Below are 16,415 nucleotides of genomic sequence, written 5' to 3' on the forward strand. Positions count from 1 at the left end.
CAAACAACACAGGGCCAAACTTTTTGTCTTGATGCTATGTCATTTCAAGCAAACAGCAAGAATACAAGGTGAAGACAACAGGAGGATGCTGTGGATTTGGGTCCAAGGAGGATCATGTACAGAGAAGAGCATATAGGTAACTCAGTGGCATCAGTGCAAGCTGGAGGGAGGGTTCTGTTGTATTTGTGGTGAGCAGAACATTCCAGGGCTACCTTTGCACATTTTTTGCACTGGGACATCAGACCTGTGTCAGGGGAATATGTGCTAAGGGAAGGTGTTAGCTATTGGCTATGTATTCCTCAGTGTGAAGAGGCCTTTGACTCAGTTTTGATGGCTTCCTCAACACCTCTGTAAAACGAGTTGGAGGGCAAGAGGGTGAGGACTGTCCAGCAACAAAACTCACTACTTCAGGCAAGCTGTCAGGGCTGTGGAAGAGGAGTACAGGAGAGGAGTCACTTTGTTGTGGAACCCCTTGCAGCCTCTCCCACCTATTTTAAGCAAGCAGTTGGCTAATAATTACCCATGCTGTAGAAACAGCATGGCCTGGTGCTTACAGAGCACAGGATAAGCACATGAGGAGTGATTCCCTGTTTTCTCCTGCATATTAATTGGGAAATAAAGAAATAGACAATACACAGGTGAATAAAGTTAGCATCAGAAGTACAGTTAGGGGTTAGGGGGTGGTAAAGTGCAGATTTACTGTACCTTTCATGGCATCAGGACCCCTTGGTATTATGTATGTCCAGTGATACACAGGTAGTTGCTTGCTACTGTCCCATTCAGACTGTGACAGTGTCCAACCACAGCCTTTGGCTTCTGGCCACCTACATAATTCCCTACCAGTTTAGTGTTGTTCCTAGGGAAAAGTCAAGGATGAGGCTGGGAAACAAGCCTTGGCTTACCAGCCGGAGGAGAAGGGTTAATGCTGGGTAGAGGAGCATCTTGTGACAGTGTAATGCTCCTGGATGGAATCTCTCTAGTGTGACCAGAGGAAAACCTTTGGAAGCACAGCCTGTACTTCTCATTTCAGTCAGTTACTGACTAGTATCCTTCTGCTGGCATTGGGAGGTTTCATCCAGTCAGAGGATCCAGCTCAGAAGGATGATGTTTTTGTGATAATAGGTCCTATGGTAGAACAAGATTGTTTCCATCCTTCCTTAGCATACCTGATCCTTCTGTGGTTTATCTACTTGTGTTTATATGCTAGAAAGCCACAAATAAATTCTTGCTTCTACAAGGCTGAAGGGCTGTGATAAAGCAATACAGAAATAGTTTTTTTCCTTTATGCTGTTCCCAAATCATCTCTAGCTATTTTCCAGTTACAAGGTCTATATTAGGTGATGCTGGAAGGGAAAAAATAAAGGATATCTAGGGAATGCATCTATAATTCAGGCAGTTAGGAAAATCACCCTGTGGCCTGTGGATACAGCATTTTTGTTCTATTGCCACCAAAGCCACAATATCTGACTCTTCTGAAGTATTGTATGCAGGAGGTAGCCACATCAAGTCTTCCTTTACTGTGCATATTGACAGCAATAAGTAAATAAAAGTTACGCTGACACTAGAATGAATTCCTGTGTGTTCTTGATGCACTGTCACCAAAATGTTGTTAAATTGTCTCTGCAGGAGTTCAAACAAATCATTGTGACACTCTCATTTACTGCCCGCACAGTTCCTCTGCTTCACTGAGTTGTTGTGTTACGTGCTTAACATCACCTCTCAGAAGGATTGGCTGTATGTAAAAAGCTTTCACCCTCACTACCCACTTCCACTTTTAATTTGTGTATGAAGTTAAAGCAGAATGTATCACATCTGAAGTAGAAAGCTCCTGCTTGCTTACTTGACGTCAGTAAACAACTCTGTGTGTAACCGGCAAGACGTGCCCTGAGCTGCCTATGAGGAGATGCTTCCCATCAGTCATTCCCTGCTGCACAGGAATCTACCCTGCGATCTCCCTGGCAGAGTCAGCACGGAGCTGCACCACAGCATCTTAATTAAGTGACTGTCTCCTTTCAAAGGACACAGAAATTACTGATTTCAATGTTCTCTGCGTATTTTTAACGCAATGCAGTAACAGGAAAATGGCTTAGGGAGCAATTCACCTCTGTTCAAATAACCTCCACTAGTAATCAATCCCACATTGCTTTCTTCTGCTGGGAAAACTGGGAATGAGGTAATAACTTTCTCCAATGAGAAGAGCTCTTTAACTTGTTCTCTTGTGTCTGAGGATAGAAGAAAATACAGGATGGTTTCCACCTTTAAGATTTCACTTCAGGAGTTGCAGAACAGCTAGACTGGCTCTGAAAAGCCTATGACCATTATTCACTACCTCCACCTTCTGGGTAATACCTGGGAACTTCTTTTCCCTCTGAAGACATTCCCTGTTGTTCCTGTCAGAGACACTGCCAAGTGTGAAGCCTGCTGATTCTCCTCTGCATTGTCTAGGCTACCTTTCCTAGTGCAAAGGATGGCTCCTGTTAAAGGTTCAGTTAACCGATTTAAAGGTTATCATCCTTCTTGTAAGATGCACAGGCTGTTTCAGTCCCTAGCGAAGAAGAGTGGTTCCTGATGAAGTGCCCACTGCCCCAAGGCTTTGCTCTTGCACAGAAGTAAATGTCGCAGAAAGGAAGGCAGCTCTAGCCCTGCTGTCCCCAACCTGTGCTGCTTCTGAAGCAGAGAAAGTGGGTAAGAAATGGAAATTGCCCTCAGGGTCAGAAGTCAATATAAAGGATAAATGGTTGCTGGTGCGTGTTGTGCATTGCTGTGCATGGCACACAAGTGACATAGGCTGGTAGCAGTTTTCAGTGACAAAGTATGGGGGTTTTTTAAGCTCCAGATAGTAGGCAAGCTTTCTGCTTAGGACTTAGTGTAATATTAGTGTATCTCTATGGAAATAAGATGATAGATTTCCATAGGAATAGTCTGGTTTGAATCTTTCCAGTGCAGTCACATTTTGTGGTTGTTAGAGGGACAGAAGCTGGCTCATGTTGTATCTAGCAAGGAGATGTTTGCTCCCAGGAAAGTGGCCCATGCTCTGAAAGTCTTGTCCAAGGCAGGAGCTTGCCTGGACACTTGGTGCTCCTTGGTTTTGGTGTGCTTGTGAAGGATGCATTAATTCTGGCATCTTTCTCATCCACAAGGACAACTCTGCAGTTTTTTACCTAGTCTGTGTACAATTTTTTACCCATCTAATCTGAGCATGGCTTTGAATGGGTGAAAAGACCAAGCCAGAGGAATTGTTGTAGTGAGTCACCTGAGAGCCGGGTCTGAGGTGGCCTGTTGGGGTGACAGTCACCATGAGTTCAGCCACTATGTGTGGTTTGTTGAACAACCTGCAGTGTGTTTCTGTGCTCTGAGATAGCATCCCTTTTTCTATATTAAGTAACACTTCTTACTGCAAGCTTAACTCCAAAGCCAAAATGCAGAAAGATCCAACTGAGTACTCAGTCAGGTCTGTGGGTCCTTCCTGCTTTTTGCAGGATACACTGTAGTGCTTGAACCAACATACAGATTTGGGGATTTTTCAGTGTGAGCAGATCTGGCACTTCAGAGGAACAAAAATTATAAAGGCCATTTTGTGGGGGTAACAAAGGCACCTTTTGCTAACTCAGAGGTGTTGCAATAAATAACTCGGCAGGGTCGTGTGCTCTTATTTTGCTGTGTCCTGAAAAGTGCAAACTTTGCATTGCTTAAAATACTAAGTGAACTCTACTTACCCTTGAGTTCTTCTTGACTGCACCACTGCCTCAGACCTCTCTGTGGAAACCACCCAAGAGTGGCAGAATATGTCCTCTCCTAGATCTGCTCTTCTCACTAGTTTCTTCATCATTAATTCTGGGGTGGGAGAGAGCTCCCTGTTCCTCCACACATCAGTGGTTGCCCACGGGAGATGCAGCCCCTGCCTCTCCAACATGAGGAAAACAGGTTCTGTTTTTTGTTGGGGGGAGTTTTATCTAAGTTCTGAAAAACATGAATTATTATTTTTGACGTCTCTGTGTCAATAAGGAGGCTTGAGAACAAGCTGTTTGTGGTGGGTGTAAGAAAACTGACTCCTTGCAATGGAATTAGGCCCTGTTCAAAAGAGGTTCTGGCTCTCAGCCTTGATGGATTAAGCTGGAGGCCTGTGTCAGTCACTGCTGAAAGCACAGCCATGACCAGGCTGATAGCATGTTTGGCAGATCTCTGTCTTTGGGACAGTTCACCAAGCACTCAAGGTCCTTGGGTGGCAGAGATAGGATGTGCTTTTAGGTGCACTAATCTTACCAGCAATAAAAATGACACAGCAAGAATGTGAGAATGCTGTGGCTTTTGTAGCAAAGGAAAGGTGCAGACTTTTAATGCAAAGATTGCCAAAGATTGATTGGTTTGTAACTTGCTTGGGAGTAGCCACTGTTTTAATTTCTCCTTTCCTTTCCTGATTCTGCCAAAGGCACACCACATGCTTGTTGCAGGTGAGGGGAAGGTGAGGAGGCTTCAAGAGGAAGGAGACTGAAAGGTAGGAGTGCAGCAGATGTGACAAAAAGCTGGAGCACTGCTGATAGTCAGTGTGCTTCAAAAAACAAAGTGTGTGCTGTGGCAAGTGCATTACAATAACCTGAAAACAGCTATTTGATTTCCCAGTAAGCAAAAAGCTTACTGAATCCAACCAAGGGGTCCAGCCCCAGGTGCTTGGAGAAAAGGAGTCTGCAGCTAAGGCCCTTTTTCCCTCTCCACAGTTTACATGAGGCATGCCCTGTGATGCAGGAATATGATCCCTGTGATTCAGGAATACTCTTACAGTTATTCTTTGTGGGTAGCTTTTTTTACACAAAGGCTGCTCAGGGGAGATGAAAAGGTGCTGGAAAGTTTTTGGGTATCTAAACACGGACTGGAAGAGATTGGAAATTCCTGTAACTCTCAAGGGATTTGTACATTCAGAAACTCCTCTAACCTCTAGATCCTTCTCTGATCAAGTGTGTGATACTTCAGAGAGATGCTGCAACCCAGGAAGGGATGTGAAGAATGGCAGTGAAGGCTGTTTTTCATTCTGCTTCTTCTCCTAAATTTCTCTTGCAGTGGTTTCCTCCCTTACACAAATACAGATCAAGTGTAGTTTAATGTGGAACTTATTTTAGATTAAAGAGAAAGAATGTGCAGGCAGAGCTATATTTCCTGCCTGTGTAGGGGGAACGTGGGCTCCAAAATGACGACAGAAAATTCTCAGCCATTCAAAGGTATCACAGATGGGTAAAATAACTGTGCTTATCACATATATCAAGCTTGGATAAGAGGGAGTAGTGGGATACACTGTAATTGAAGCTTGAAGGCTTGCAGTAAGGGAAAATTAACTTCTCTGGAGAAGGAAATGTTTTAGTCCCTTGCCCTGATTGATGCTGAAGGAACTAGAAGAGAATGTGCACAATTAGTCCACTTTCAGCATGTGGCTGGCTCCTGGTGCTAGCATAGAATTAGTCTTGATGGCTGCTCGCTACACAGAAAATCCCTCCAGCTGTGCCCAACTGCTGCTGAGTTGTAGCCTGTTCAGAAGCAGTGGTGGTGGTTGTGGATCCCCAGAGAACCCTCAGATGCCCCAAAGGATGTGCATGATACCCCTCATGACACACTCATAACGTCTCCATGTCATGAGAGCCTTTGGCTTCCCCTTGTGAGTGGGCATGAGCTCAGCTTGCAGCTCTGCTGCCACCCAGGAGCAGAGAGCCCCATGCCCACAGCTTGACCTGCTCCTGCCACCTCAGGCCTCTTGCATTCCAGCAGGCTGAGGCCGACCTTGCCACCAAGGTTTCAGCAGCAGAACGGAAGGAAGCAACTCAGTAAGCTAGCCTTAGGAAAGGCTACTGGGAACAGGGGTGAAAGGAGAAGAGCATCTGATCCTGGCCCCCATAGTGCCCTGCTATAAGCTCCTGGTTCAGCTCCTATGTGCAGCCTGGCTCTCAGGGAGGCTGCATGTGGGCTCTGCTTCATTCACAGACCAAGGAAGCAGAGAAGAGCAAGAGAGAACAGTCGCTTTCCAGGTGAATGGGAAAGAACAGTCCTAGCAGAGAAGCAAAAAAAAACTGTTGTGGGTAGAACCCTGCAAAGGAATGAAATGTCCATGAAGGAGTGAAGACAGGAGGGAGCAGACCTGAAATAAGCTTCTGGACCTTGGTTCTGGTGCACTGCCCATAGCTGGAGTTTCTATCCTGTCTGTACTTGAAGAGGATCACAAAGCTAGCAAACAAATACTGCTTTACACAGTGACCTTACACCCTTTCCTGTCTATCCAGCTCTCCCTAGCTTTGAACAGGATTACAAGCTGGCTGTTCCTCACCTTCCCCTCCCGGCTGCTCCCTCAGCTTTCTGTTTATTCTTCTTTGGCTAGCTGGGGCTGTCTCCCCAAGGTGGGAATTAGCCTCACCCTGATAGGGTTTGCAGCAACAGGAACAGTGGGAGGACAGTTCTGCCATGGTGGAGATGGGGTGGCTGCTCTCCTTGGAGTGCAAAGGAGGTGAGACATGCCCTCATAGCTGCTCATGCTTTTTTCATAACACTGGCTTCCTGTCTAGAAATATAATTCATCCTGCTCCAAAGTCTTTATGACTTGAGCATTTCATGCAGAAAATGCACAGCGATGGGCAGTGAACACCCCGGGCTCTTAACCAGGCACCTTCCCTCCCTGCTTCACAGTCCACCTCACACATGGCTGTGTGCCACATGTGGGTACAGAGCTGGGCAGGGCAGTGCTGGGTGTCCCCTCACCTCGGACATGCAGCAGGAGCCATTTCTGAGTCCTTGTGCCAGGTCCTTTCCCAGTGTGTTTCACAGGGGTGAGGGACAGGCAGAGGAACCAGTCCTCTCCACTGGATTTTCAATCAAAGGAGTTTGTCATCTATTCAAAGAAATATTTCATAATCAGTTTATTTTTAAATTATTTTTATTGTTTTCCCTGAAAACAATTTGTCCAAAAGTAATTTCCAGTTTTTCCTCAGAGGCAGAGAGCAGACGAGAGTTTTACTTTCAGATGAAGCTTGGTGTGCTTTGTAACTGAAAGTGGCCCTGGAGGCTGTGTCTCTGCTGTAGCTGCACTGCCAGACCCACAGAGAAAGCTGTGCATGGGCAAAGAGCCCTGGCAAGGACAGCAGCCTGTTAATCCTGCATTAGACACGTCTGTGCCTCCACTCCACAGCTGCCAGGTCAATGGTGGCCTCAGCTTTTCCAAGATTTCCAGCAACCTGCTGAAGACTGAGCACCTTCCCAGCTGCCCTGGAAGAGGGTCGGTGGTGGCAGCTCTCTGTGATCACAGCTGGGCACGCAGCTCCTGTGCTGGGGAAGGGGGCTCTGCCTATCCCAGAGCAGAGGTGGGGGCATGAGGCTCAGGGATAATGTGGTTTCTGAAGCTAAGCACATAGAAAGCCTGATGTGCCCTTTTCCTTGCTGCTGCTATTCCCTGGAAAAACAGTCTCAAATCACAAGGGCTATAAAAGTAGTGCATTTCCTAGCTCTAGCACCATGTAAATAAGTCAGGTCAGACAGCTGGTGTGCCAGAAATTTCCTCAACATTTTCCTATCTGCATGATTTAACAGACTGCAGCTATATCCTAAGAGCCCTGGAAAGACATCCTTCTTACATGCACCAGGGATGTTTTAAGTATCTCTGAATGTCCCTGAAAAAAACCAAGAAACTCTTTCCTTGGAGGAGATGGTGTGTGTGTTCTAGACAATGGGTTCATGGGGAAAATGGAGGGATGGAGCTGCTGACTTCTTGTAGCTGCAGTGCAGCAAGGGAGAGGTGGTGTTATAAAGAAAGACTTGCTGGTTTAAGGCTCTGAATTAATTTGAATTGTTTTGCAGAATAATGGGCTTGCACTCACTACTGTTGTAATGGGATAGCCAGAGAATCAGAAGCTGTGGCTGCCTCTGCAGCAGGAGACATCAATTATGGAAGAAGGAGGCTGTGCTGTATAAGGTCAGAAGACAGTAGGACAGGCAGGACTATATTCAGCTTTTTCTCTTGCCTGTCTGTGTGATGTTTGCCACGGCAGGGTGTGAGTTCCCAAGGTAACGTGAAATTAATCCTGTCTCCTTTCTAAGGAGAAATGGGTCAGTATTTGCCACAGCCCTGATACCACAGCCTGTCATGCTATGGATGCTAGTTACAGCAGTAAAGCCATGATTTCAGCTCACTTTCTGGAGGCTGCGTGTGGAGAAATGTGAATTGTACAGAAGTGGGATGTGGGTACTCATCTTTAGATAGATAGCTGTGCCAAACACAAATCAGATTTTACTTTATGGAATCTTCTTTCTCCTTAATCTTCAGAGATTTATTGAAAACAGCCTCTAATCTCTTCTGCTTGCCAGAGACAAGTATGTTTCACCTACTTATCACAGGGTGAATCTTAGTGCCATTCTTAATCTATGGCAAAAAAGACTCGGGAACGGGATCTGTGGCATGTCATCTCTGGCATACATTGAGGATTTCCCCACCTGCAATAACTGCTGCCTGGACCAACACATTCCTACACACATCCAGCACAGACCCTCCAGGAGGTATTCAGGAGCAGCAGCTGGCTGGGGAGCCTGTGGGCTAGCAGGCTTGGCTGCACACGGAGAGCCAGAAGGCAAAGGAGTTCCCAAAGGAAACCTGGCAAACCCAGCTGGCAGTGCTTGAGCAAGGGGAAGGAGAGGAATCAGGGGGGATTGGTGGGAGGGAGCCCATCTCACACAGCAGGCAGGATCTGGTACCACTGATGGGGAGAAGAAGGAAAGCAGTTGCTGTCCCAGGCTCTTAGACTTACTACTGGAGGGGCTATATTTAATTACAAACGTTTTCAAGAGCTATTTGTATCTAAACATATATGGATCATTTCTGGGAGAAGATGAATTGTTATCCACACCAGGTACTGTAATCTTTGGAGGCCGAAGGTTGGTGAATCCTCTGGAAGAGATGGTCCTGTTTTTGGTGGCCATGCTGTCATCTGGAGCATGATAGAAATGTAGAGAAGTCATGACTAAAGTCTACTTGTAGGGAGGAGATGAAAATGAAATGGAAAAACTAGTGAGTAGAGGTGCCAGGCTAGAGCTCCATGGGAGGAGAAAGCAGCTCATGCCATTCCCCAGCTGACCTGGTGAACCTGTGCAGCCATTTCCCTTTCTGGGGAGCACCTTGTAGCTTGGTCAGAACAAGCTCTGGGTTGTGTACCCAGCTGCATTTCACAGCTGCATCACTGTGGAAAGTTGGGAACACAAGACAGGCAGGGCAGGGCTTGATTTCCATGTGGTTAAAAGGATTCCTTTCCTTCACATGCTGTAGGAGAGAGATGTGGTTTTTCTGAAGGGGTTGTGCAGCAGCTTTCTGCTATGGACAAAGTGATATTGAGGCTTGGATTGTGCTTTCTGCAGGTCCTGGGGCTGCAGGGACGGTGGCCTTGAGAGAGACACTGAGGAGAGGGGCCCTGGCAGACTGTAAAGCAGATGGCTCTCAGTGCATGTCCCCCTGTCTCTACTCTTGAGAGTCACTTAATACAAGGAGATTTTTTTCTTCCTAATTAAGAACAATGTAGAAAATACATATTGTCAGATTTCCTCAAAAGCACAGAGAAATGCAGGTGGGCAAGTGAGGGAAGCAGTTGAGGAGCAGCACTTGAGTGGTAAATTTAAAGCTTCATCAATGCTCTGTTTTCCCCGCAGAGCACTGTGGGGTGTTGTCTCCTTTGCCTGAGATAAGAGAGAGGGAAAAAGGACCTTTATTTGCTGCTAACTCATCCAGGCCCCTTGCAGGACAGGTTACTTACCCTGCCTGCCAGTCCTGCCTGTGTCTCTGCTGTGCCTCAGCAGAGGTGGGTGTATGGAAAGGGCTCTGATATCTGTGCCGTGTCCCAGGAGGATGAATAGCATGCACATAACCTCAGCTTTTGTAGGATCCACCAAGCTTAACAGAGACAGACATCTCAGAGACAGTCAGACCCTTCATGTTCTGAGGTAAAGTAATAAAAAACACGTTTATTTTTGATTTATAGCTGAAGAACAGTGAAATTTGCTAAACTGTGTTAATCTTGTGCTTTAAGGTGGGAGCTGCTTCTCTCACATTCCACACCAGTGCTGCAGGAAGCATCTCCTGGTAGGATGATGGAGAAGAGCAGTCCCCTGGCTGCAGTGTGACCCTTGCTGTTCACAGGTAAGGCACACAGACTTGGCAGGGTGTGAATGTTTCACAGACAAATGCTAACAACCAGGCCCTTTAGGGAGCAGCTGGACTGCAAAAGGCAAGATGTGCTGAGGGAGGTGAGAAGATGTCATTTGACTGCTTAGCTGCTTTTGAAAGGCACAACAAGGAAGATTTAGCACATGTGTCATTTCAACCAGTCTTCAGGACCTAGACTGTTGTAGAGATGAGGATTTCTCCTCTGGAGTTCTTGTCATGTATGTGAGGAAGTCACCCGGAAAGCTGCAAGCTATTTGTATTACCCAGCTTCAGGTAGAACTTCATTCTCTCAGGCTTTTTCTGTAATCTCAGTTTACACCTTCCCCTTCTTTGAAAAGGTGCTGCTCTTGGCAGCCCCCAGGCAGGAGACCATGGCTTATCCTGGCTGATTCTGTGCACAGGGACCTGAGGCACTCACACCAGTGCTGGGGGAGCTGATGCCCTGTGCTAGTGCCTAGTAAGAACCTCACTATATGGCTCTCTGTCAGGAGTTTTCCTCACTCTTTTATGGTGGCAGCAGACTGGGCTCTCTATATTTAAATCTCAAATGAAGATTTTTTCCCCCCATTGGTGTGAGTAGCCCCGCAGCTCTGCCCTAACAGGCAGTTCACATGGGAATAACAACTTCCCACCTTCTGCTGAAACTGATGTGTATAAACTATGTCCTCTGAAACTGTATTTCTAGATATGTATGTTTCCCCCAAGGTAATTTCTCTTTTGGCCCAGTCATACTGCTCAGTTAGTTCTTCAGTCCCTTTAGTACATGGTGCCAAAAACATCCACCCATCAAAACCTCTTGCTCTCAGAGGGACAAGTTTGGAATAAGAGGTGTTTAAGAGAGGGAGATGTATGTACCCAAAACTGAATACCGTTTTTGCTGTGTTTATCATCCCCCTGACACCAAAAGACATTTTGGAGCAGGTGAGAAGAGTCATGCTGCACTTCCATAGCATCTTAGCAGCATTTCTTACCCAGAAACAGCAATAAAACTGTGGCCTGTGGGCTTGCAATGACAGTTCAGCTCCTCATTTTGATCCAAGCTCTGACTGCGTTATCTATCAGGAAGATAATTCCTTGACCTTGTGGTCAGGGGATGAGTGCTTTGCTTAGTGATTAAGCCACTGCAGTAGATAACATGCTGTGTTTAATCCCTTTGGTAGCTGGTCCTGGAGGGGGGCAGGAAGGGCTGCAAAAATACAGTGGCTTGCAATAGGTCTGGAGACCTCAGAAACGGTGGCAACAATGCAGAAACTGAGGCTGTATGTGCCCATCCTCCTAAGTTAATTTGGTGGCAGACTGGAAAACAAACAATCTATCTAGGGCACTATTTTTTCAAGTGATAGAGCCATATGGTGCAAAAACCCCACAGTTGTCTGAGGACTTAGGCATGTCAGAAATCAGAGAGTCCCTTTGCGTACTGATTCCGTCTGCTAGCTGGCATATATAAAAAGAAGGTTTATAATTATTTTTCCCTGCCAGTGGGGGAAGGGAATCCTGAATAAACAACTAATCCTGCTGATTTGAACTGGGAAAGAATGAGATACAACCTTTCAAAGCTGTGGCTGGGATATGGCTGTGAAGCATGCAGCTGACATGCTGGAAAGCCCCACAAGCCTGCCTTATTCCAAGCAAGTGCAGCAAATGCATCAGAGCATGGGTGCATGACCAGGTTTCAGGCTGTACAAACTGAAGGTCGAAGCCAGCTCTTCCAGTGCTATTTAAGGTTCTGTCTGCAAGTGAAATCAGGGAGAGCCTGGACTGACAGGGTCTCCTCACCTAGGAGCTTTCATCCCCACAGCCAGACTTCTGTCCCGTGCTTTTTGCTGTAATTCTGTTTCTTGCCCCTGCCAGAGAAGGAGAAGATGGAGACATGAGCCTACACACAGTTTGCCAGCAGTGAGGCACTGTCATTCTGGAGGGAAGACCCTTGGGTTTTTTGAGCAATCCTCTCTTCCCAGGCTGTCACTGCACAGTTAAGGATTATGATCCCCCTTTAATCTGGCTTTTCCCTTTCACGAGATCCCTGCTCTCTTTGGAAACAGCCCCAGCCTCAGATTACCTCTGGCTGTGGTGCCGCCTCTGTTGGACATAGGAATGTGCTGGCTGTCACCATGCACTTGCCCTTGGGTGATTGACCTTAGCAGGAGGAACCAATCCCGGGTCTGGTGGCTGAATCGAAATGGTTGCTTACAAATACAGGCGGGTATGGGTCTGGTCATTGTGGAACGCTGTCAGCCAGCACTCCAGCTCCCTAATGAGAACTGCACTGTGGGAATGCTGTGGGTCTCTACCAAACCCTGGCAGTTTGATATTAAATTTGGTCTTTAAGGAAGAGAAAACCAAACAACTTAAAAAGAAAAATAAAATAAAATGAAACAAAAATCCCCAAACCAATCAACCAATGGAAACAAACAAACAAAACCCCACAAAACACAAAAAATCCCCCAAAACCCTAAGCAAACAACCCCCTCAAAAACCCAACCAAGCCCTTCTGCCCCACCCCCCCCCCAAAAAAAATAAAAAATTAAAACAGTCTTTAGTAGAAAAGTGCTTCTTCATCTTGTGTTCTTGAGATACATACCTCTTCTTAGCTCATCCTCCTGATCCTAGCACTGACACAAGGTAAAATCTTTTCTCTGCCAGCCCAGATTCAAATACTAAAAGAGGTACTCCTTATCACCCTCTGCTTCACAGGAGAACCCTGGGCACACTTGGCTGCTGCCCTGGAGCCCAAAGGGCAGTGGTTTAGCTCAGGCTCCTTCTTAATATTTGGGGTGCTGTCTGACAGATGCCTGAAGCAGCACCCATGCAGGCATGGGGCAGAGGAAGCCACTGGGCTGGGGTGCTCCAGAAAGCATTTGTCTGCTGCTGTAATGGAGGAGCCTTCAACAGGAAGGAGACCTAAAAAAATTCACAATCCATCATGACTTTCGTGTAGGGTCCCAATCTTATTTTCATTATATTAAACTTTGTTTAAGTCCTGTATGTGCTTATCCCAGGCTTCTCTTTTCCATTCTTACTTCCCACCATGCATTCAAGACATATTTCTTTGCTGTAATGGTATGAGAGCCATCATAGTTGGGGACATCTAGAACAGTTTTTCTACAATTTTCCATTCCTAACCCTTGTTGGAAAACATCATTCCTTTCTTGCCCGAGGTCCTAAGTACTTTCCACCATTCTTCATTCCCTGAGGGTACCTAAATGTGTGAAGCTGATTGGCCATGTACATCTGTTGCATGAGACAGATAAGCAATGTCTCCTATGATTTTAAGGATATTTAAATAACTCATTTTATTATTTCTTCTTCAGACATTCTTTCATTTCCTCTGGGGAGCCATTTTGTGCCTCCAATTTCCCCATGGAAAAACCTAGGCTAAAATTATTCTCGATACGTCTGATCCATTGATTCCCTGGCCAGCCTTGCCTGCTTCCTCCCTGTACCTGAGGACACTGCAGAGCGTTGCCATGGAGAGGACTCAGACAGCATTACTGGGTCAGCAGGTACTGTACAGCACGGGAGTTTATACAGCACTGGTGTCAGGATGGATGGAAAGGGCCCTGCAGGTTCCAGGAGACTCTGCAGAAATTCCCCTGGGAGCTTACAGCAAATTTCCTGTGCATTTGGGGACTTGCAGGCTGTGACTGACTCACGTGGCATCTACATTATGGTACAGTGTCTGCAGGGAGGGATCTGCAGGTTCCCAGAGACGACAGGAGCTGCAAGAAATCTCTGGAGTAGCACAGTACAGTCTGATCCAAGACACTTAACAGTAGCTCTGGGTGTGAACGTAATTGCCTTCAGGAATCTCTACTTCTACAATTTTTTTGATGGAACCATAAGTAAAATGCACTGAAATACCTGATTCTGCAAAAAGATTGTGCAAGTTTTTTGAAAAATTGTAGGAATCACAGAAAACTTCTGTTACAAGAAAGAGTACCTTCTCTCAGAAAAATAGTAGGACTCACGGTACCCAAGAGATGTAAGTTGGAGCGACAGCTACCATGAAAAGGGATATGGATTATATCTACAGCTAACCTAGGATGTCAGGTGTTCTAGTGTTGCATAAAGCCCTGAAGCTCTCAGCTTGCCTACCTGTCCACCATTTTCTGACACCAGGCAGGTCACCTCTGGTTTACTGAAACAATCCTCCCTGGCTTTACTTCCTCCTGAGCAGCAGTAGGTGAAACTGATAACAGAAAAAGCAACATCATGACTTATAGCTGTTACAACATATTTAAAATTCCTGTCAGGACAGGTCATGCAGACCTACATGAGCTAGATGTGAATTTACTGATAGAGTTCAGGTCATAAGGAGAAGCTGGTGATGGTACAGATGTATCTTAGGATGCCAGCCTGTCCTCAGAGCAGCTGTGCATGATGCAGTGATGACTGCAGAAAGGAAAGTTCCCTCTCAGGCAAGGAGGGACATTGCTTCCTATGCCAAGCCCTGGTCTAAGTGGGGAGGGCAACAGCTAAGCACTTCCTCTGAGGTTGTTAATGCTTGCCCCATTCATGGAACTGTTTGGGAAAGCAATGCAGGGGACACCAAGCAAAGCAGTGGTGTTTGATAATTAAAAATAAAACAGTAGTATTCCTTTGCTGTGCCACAACACCCCAGTTTTTCTGTAGGTTTTCAATCTATGCCACCCAAAGCCCAGATTCAGGCAGTTTCTGTAGTTGCTTGTGCACAGACGAGCCCCAGTTTAAGGGGGAGCAGGGCAAATTAGTTTTCTTGAACTTCTGCAGACAAGTGGAGACTTGGCTGTACCCTATGGTCAGCTCCCCAGCTATCTAGCTGCAGGCAATGGGTGCAGGAGCCTCAGGATCAAACTAGGAAACAAGGACAGCTTGACTGCTTCAGGTGGAAGCTGAAAAGGGTGCAGAGGCTTCTAGAATGTCTGGATGAGGGCTGCTGAAATTCCCTGATGAGAACAAAGTACCACTCTTCCATCAAGGTTCATGTCAGATGTGGACTGAGTCCACCCAGGATGGCTGTGCAGTGGTCCCTCTACAGTGAAAATAGTGCCTCTTCATGGATCTCACCTTTTCCTTGAAATCTGAAGAAATAGCTACTGCTGGAAGGTAAACATGAAGCCTGTCTTGTCAGCATGTACAACAGACAGGTGTATAAGTAGCAAAGCTTGTGAACAGAGTGGTCCCCTCCTAGGGTCTAAGAAATTGCACACAATGCGGCACTTAATAAAATTTTCACCTGCTGGCAAATACGGCTTTTTTCAGGAGGGAAAGAAAAAATGGCTTTCAGCTTTACCTACACATCTGTGTTTTGTGCTCCCTTCCTCATTTATTTTCCTGTCTCTTATAAATCATTAAATAATTGTCGAAAATAGCACAGCTTACTTTGGAGGTGATTAAAAAAGGGACAAAATTATCGCATCACTCTCCTACAAACCAAAACATTCCCAGTAGCACCCAATAGACAAAGAGCCAAATCTCTTACTCCCCACTGTTTATCTTACTGTCTGACAAGGTACTTCTGTGCCAGCTGCTCTTCCCCTCAGCTGCACTGAGAGGCTTAAGCAGACATTGCTTTGTAAACACCCAGGAACACAGTGTCCAGCACCAGGGTATTGACAAATTTGTCACCCAGTCTAAAAATATCAACTGATATGTGACCCTCCAATCCCCATTGCCTGGGTACTGCTCAGGCAGGAGGAAATTTCCACTGAGCTCTTGAAAGCATAAGCTCTGCCAAGCCACTGTGATTTACATAAATAATGAAAAGTTTAAAATAACTAGGCTGTATTCACTCCTGGAATAACTCTGCTGGCCCTAGAGAGGTAACTAATGGGATGAACTGGGCCCTGTAAGTTTAATATGCTGAAAGAAAGTGTTATTGTATGCTGTCATATATAGAGATCTAAGTGATTCTAGCTAGCCAGGATGGTTTAAGGATACCCAGTCCATGTTTACTCATTCATTTAACATTTCCATCTGTAGCTCCTGCCCAATTCTGCTAATGCATCTTCCTCTCACCCTGCTCCTGTCCTGGGCTCCCAGTGCAGCCTTATGTAAACTTCAGCCCCCCCCACCCCCCCCCACCCCTCCCCATTTAAAAGTGTTTCAGGGTTTGGGGGGAATGCTCAGAAATAGTGGCTGGTGGCTTAAGACCTTTATCCTCCAAGAGGCATCAGGTGCAGATCAGGAGTCAGGGGAGCTGCCACAGCAGGGGCACAGGGAATATCCCTCCACTGCAACCGGGAGAGGTTAATTAGAG

Source organism: Zosterops lateralis, assembly GCF_965231275.1.
Source record: "Zosterops lateralis genome assembly, chromosome: 6".
Classification (NCBI taxonomy): Eukaryota; Metazoa; Chordata; class Aves; order Passeriformes; family Zosteropidae; genus Zosterops; species Zosterops lateralis.